We start from the raw sequence: 6,000 nt of genomic DNA, 5'->3' as shown, positions 1-6,000 counted from the left end.
TAGTGCATGTAATAAATGAGATATGTGTATAGCGCATGTATTAAATGAGCTGTGTGTATACATGAGTTATATGGGCATTTCAGGTGCCCAAGGCACTTATAGTTGCTTACTTAAGGCCAAATGTTCATTCTTGAAAAAATCATTGTTGAGTGAATTTGAAATAATTTACCTTTGTTCTTCAGCATCCTTTATACATCTTTTTATCTTCATCAATTTATACAAAGTTTTATCTGAATCTTTCTACGATGTATGATGAGCGAAGAGTTAAGGTTGTATTATATTGGGGCGGCAAGACTATGGTGGAGAATAACTTAGTGCATTATAGTTGTTCTCCATAGTGTATTATTGTCACGACCCAAAACGCAACCTGTCATGATGGCTCCTATCATGGTACTAGGCAAGCCGACTACTCAGACATTTCTAACACTGTTAATCTCTGAAATATACTAAAATAGTTTAAATAAATAAAAATCTCATAAAACAGGATAGAATATCATAACTCAATACATAAGTTTTTCCAAAATCGGGGTGTTACTGAGTACATGAATATCTACATAATGACATAGTCTAGTACACTGTCTAGAAAGTAGAACTGAATGAATAACTAAAAGATAAGGGAGAAAAGTCAAGGCATGCGGACTCCAAGCAGCTACCTCGATGATCTCCGAATGTCTGAACTCTGTGAATCAACACCCGCCGTGATCGAAAATACTTGGATCTGCACACGAGGTGTAGGGTGTAACGTGAGTACAACCAACTCAATAAGTAACAAATCTAACTTTTAAACTGAAAGCGGTGATGAGTTAAAGTTTTACAGTTCACATGCAGTATTAACAGTACGGAAATTACGAAAAATATGATAGTGATATCTCAGTAATTCATAATCTACAAGGGTACAATAATTTAGATATGCTTTCAGGTTCTTGCAATAAAACTTTACACATAACAGGGTAGATCCATCCCAAATGCAAATAAACCAGGGCAAATCCAGCCCAAGTATAAATAACTGCTAGCATTGCGCCTACTGTGGATGTGCAGACTTCGGAGGGGACAATCCAGCCCAAGCACTATAATAAGCCAAATCCTGGCATGAATCAATAACTCTGCTGCAGCGTGCAGCCCGATCCCATGAATATCACTCATAATGGACTCTCAGCCTTACTCAGTCATTAATCTCTCCAGCCTCTTGGGCTCACAAGAATCATTATAATTAGCCCAAACAATGATGATATGATATCAATAAAGGACAACATAGGCTAAGACATATTATGCAAATATTAGCTGTGATTGAGTACAAATGACAAATTAGGCAAATAATTCAACATGTAACACAACCTCTGTGGGTCCCAACAGTACCAACATGGAGCCTATGCATGATTTCTAACATGACTGGTAGCTCAATTGCTCAAACACATGGTGAAAATACGGGTAACAGCAAGACTTTTCAACTATATAGTGCCATGGAATCAACCAAGTCATAATTCTTACGGTGCACGCCCACACGCCCATCACCTAGCATGTGTGTCACCTCAACAACAATCATATAACACGTAATTCGGGGTTTTATACCCTCAGAACCAAGTTTAAAGTGTTACTTACTTCAAACTGTGCAAATCCCTACTCCAACAAGCCCTTGCCTCGCGAAACGGCCTCTGATTACCTCGAATCTAGCGACAAACAGTTCGATACAATCAACACGAACTAAAGGAATCAATTCCATAAGAAAGTATTAAATTTTTAATCAAAAGTCAAAAAGTCAACTCAAAAGTCAACCCCTGGACCCACGTCGTGGAATCCGATAAAAGTCACAAAATCCGAACACCCATTCAACTACGAGTCCACCCATACCAAAATTACTCAAATCCGAAACCAAAATCTCGATCAAATCCCCAAAATTCGGCCTATGAACTTTCCTCTATTTTCCCCCAATTTTCCAACCCAAATAACTAATTAAATGATGAAATCAAAGACATAAAAATGGAATTTAACCAAAAATAAGTAAGAATCACTTACCCCAATCACTCCCTTGAAAAACTCACCAAGAATCGCCTCCAACCAAGCTCCCAAAATCAAATTTGTGATATGAACTCAAACCCTCGTTTTGAAATATTTATGTTCTACCTAGATGACCCTTCATCGCGATCGCGAAAAATGCTTCGTGGTCGCGAAGCACAACTCAGCTCCCTAGAAAATTCACCTTATGCGAATGCGACACTACACCTGTGAACGCGAACCACTTCTTCCTCAGACCTACGCGATCACGACCCTCTTCACGCGATCGCGAAGAACAAACGCGTGACTCAGCTCCTACCTCATTTCCTCTTCGCGAACGCGGCCTAGCCCACGCGTTCGTGATGCACAACTTCTCTAAGCTATGCGATCGCAGCCCTCTTCATGCAAACGCATAGAGAAAAGTCCTCCACTATCCAATTAAGCCTACGCGATCTCGCACCTGTCCACACGATCGTGTATAATGAAACCAGATCAGAGACACCTGAAAACTTCAGCAATTCTCCAAGTTCAAAAATTGATCCGTTAACCATCCGAAACTCACCCGAGACCCCCCGGGACCTCAATCAAATGTGCCCACAAGTCCTAAAATACGATATGAACTTAGTTGAGCCTTTAAATCACATCAAACAACGCTAAAACCATGAATCGCGCATCGATTCAAGCCTAATGGACTTATGAACTTCCAACTTCTACATTCGATGCCGAAACCTATCAAATCAAGTCCGATTGATCTCAAATTTTGCACACAAGTCACAAATGACACATCGGACCTACTCCAATTCTCGAAACCCCAATCCGAGCTCGGTAACCACAAAGTCAAATCTCGGTCAAACTTCTAAATTTCCAAAGCTTCTAATTTTTTAACTTTCGCCATTTCAAGCCTAATTCAACTACGAACCTCCAAATCACTATCCGGACATGCTCCTAAGTCAAATATCACCCAAAAAAGCTAATGGAACCATTAAAACTCCATTCTGGATCCATTTACACATAATTCACATTCGTTTAACCTTTTCAACTTAAGCTTTCAACCCTTGAGACTAAGTACCATCACATTCCGAAACATCCTCAAAATCGAACCAACTATCCCGACAAGTCACATAGTAACTATTAAGCATAAAATGAGTAGTAAAGGGGGGAACGGGGCCACAACTCTTAAAACGATCGGCCGGGTCATTACAATTGTTAAGTTGCCACTCATATTGGAATACCACACATTGGTAGCACTAATTTGTTAAAGAATGAGTATGAGTAAACATTTGGTTAATCTTAAGGTAACTGGAAGATATTTGTATTCACTTACTCCACAAGATGTAGCTTCTTATGTCGAGTTTAACATCGATGGAAATGAAACTCTGCAAGATATTTTGAGGACTTCAGATGAACACAACGATGTTGTTAGAAAATGTACATAAAGTCCGAAGACATAAACAGGATTGATGTTCCGCCAACTACGGTTAACACTCAACTATCTGGAGGTATTTTTAGAGATGTTTTATCTGAATAGGTTCTGTATGAAAGAGTCTGGCCTAATCTAAACTTATCACCACGGTTCAACAAGGAGCGAGAATACAATTTCTCGCCGACATAGCAGCATGGACAGTGGCCAAGTTTACAGAATTCACAGGCCGAGTGGTAAATTGCAAATTACCTTATTGTAGTATAACTATTTGTTTTATGTGTATAATAGTAATAACTTGTATTTTTTCATAGGGGTTACTGGCCAGATGTGAATTTTACTTGTTATGAACCGACTAATAGTGAGAATCTACCTACCTTTGGAGGGATGGATCATGCTGGTTCATCCTCAAGTCATAAGCAATTTAATAATGTGCATCATTGGCTATTTACAAATTATGAATGATATGTTTAAGCATTAAAGTTAATATATTATTTTGAGATGTACAAAATATTAATTATTCGATTGATTGTGTAGGGAGAATGAGCAACATGACGGTCTTGTCCTAACAGGACACCTACATTACAAACCTGTGCAATTTAACAGTATATGTACAAATAACAGTTCAACATGTACTATTGGGACGGGGAACATGCTGAGGAGAATACGGGATAGAGAACTACAATAGAATGGTAACTTGAACATCCAATATACTATGAACCAATAAGAACAAGTAAACACAGTAAAGGAAAAATGCACGGCATCACCCTTCGTGCTTTTACTTTCAACCTCACCATAAAATCAATAGAAATGGCACGGCATCACCCTTCGTGCATTAACTCTCATAACATGGCACATCATCACCCTTTGTGCATTAACACTCACAATATGGCACGGCGTCACCCTTTGTGCATTAACACTCACAATATGGCACGGCATCACCCTTCGTGCATTAACACTCACAATATGGCACGACATCACCCTTCGTGCATTAACACTCTCCCTTACCATAATGCAATGAACAAATAACAACAGGGAGATAGAATAATAAGTATAAGCCTTACTTCAATATTTGGTTCCATAATATCAACCTCAACTTCGGAATCAATACTCAATTATCACTAGAAGATCCGTAAACATGATAAGAACGATCAATTTAACAATACTAGTCTAAACATGGATAACATGAACAAAGGAAGCTATAATTGCAAGAAACCAAGCGCCGCCCGCATACTTTAACCCGACTACAATGCATAAATACTCGTCACCCCATATATACGTTGTTCCTCAACATTTAAACATGTAGAAAATAGACAAACAAGTCCTATTTCCTCAAGTAAAGGTTAACCACGACACTTACCTCGCTCCGAAGACCAAACTCAAAGCTCAACCACGACATTTACTTTCAAACAAACCTCCGTACCAATAGAATCTAGCAATTTACCAACCAAACGATTCAAATTAAGCCTTAAGAACTACCCACGATTGTAAAGAATTCAAATTAGGCCATTATTGAAAAAGTTAACAAAAGTCAACACCCGGACTCGCTTGGTCCAAACCCGAAATTCGGACCAAAACCCGATTACCCATTCACCCACAAGCCCGGTTATGTGATTTGTTTTGGAATCCTAAATCCCCAATTTACCAAATCCCTAATTTCTACCCAAAATCCCCCAATTTCACTATGAAAACTCTAGATTTTAGGTCGAAAACTTGTGAAATGTAGTGAAAGATTGAAAGGAAATAGGTTAGAATCACTTACAAACGATTTGGGGAAGAAGGAATATTAGAAAAATCGCCTATAAGGTTCTAGGTTTTGAAAATTTGAAGAATGGACCAAAAATCCCGTTTAAGTCATATTTTGTTCAGATGCAGATGTCGCATTTGCGACCTAGGCTTCGCAAATGTGAGAAATCCATCATATTTGCGACTCACACCTATGCAATCATCGCATTTGCGATGAAAGGTTCGCAAATGCGAACACTGACTTGACCGCAAAGGCGACGCAATGATTGCAAATGCCAAGAATCTCCCTCCCCAGCTCCCATCGCAAATGTAAAGCTTTGCTCGCAAATGCGGACACTGGCCTTCCGCAATTGCGACAACATGATCACAAATGCGAACCTAGGCTAACCAAGGCACTCTTCGCAAATGCGAAGGAATGGCTCGCAAATGCGAGCCTGACAGAAGTTGGAAGTGTTCACAAATGCGAAATTTGATCTCGCATTTGTGAGATCACAAGCCAGTTCCCAGAAATTGCAGACACCAGCATATGTTCTAAGTCCAATTTACTCTGTAGCCTATCTAAAACTCACCCGAGCCCTCGGGTCTCTAAACCAATTATGCACTCAAGTCTAAAAATATCATATGAACTTGCTCGCGCGATCAAATCGCCAATATAACACCTAGAACTACGAATTGAGCATCAAATCAAATGGAAACTTCAAGAAAACTCATGAACTTCTAATTTCACAACTGGACGTCTGAATCACGTCAAACCAACTCCCTTTCTCACCAAATTTGACAGTCACAACTCGAGCTAGGGACTTCTGAATTTTATTCTGGGTATACGCCCAAGTCCCAAATCA

Source organism: Nicotiana tomentosiformis, chromosome 3 (assembly GCF_000390325.3).
Source record: "Nicotiana tomentosiformis chromosome 3, ASM39032v3, whole genome shotgun sequence".
NCBI lineage: Eukaryota > Viridiplantae > Streptophyta > Magnoliopsida > Solanales > Solanaceae > Nicotiana > Nicotiana tomentosiformis.
Note: the sequence above shows the minus strand (reverse complement) of the source record.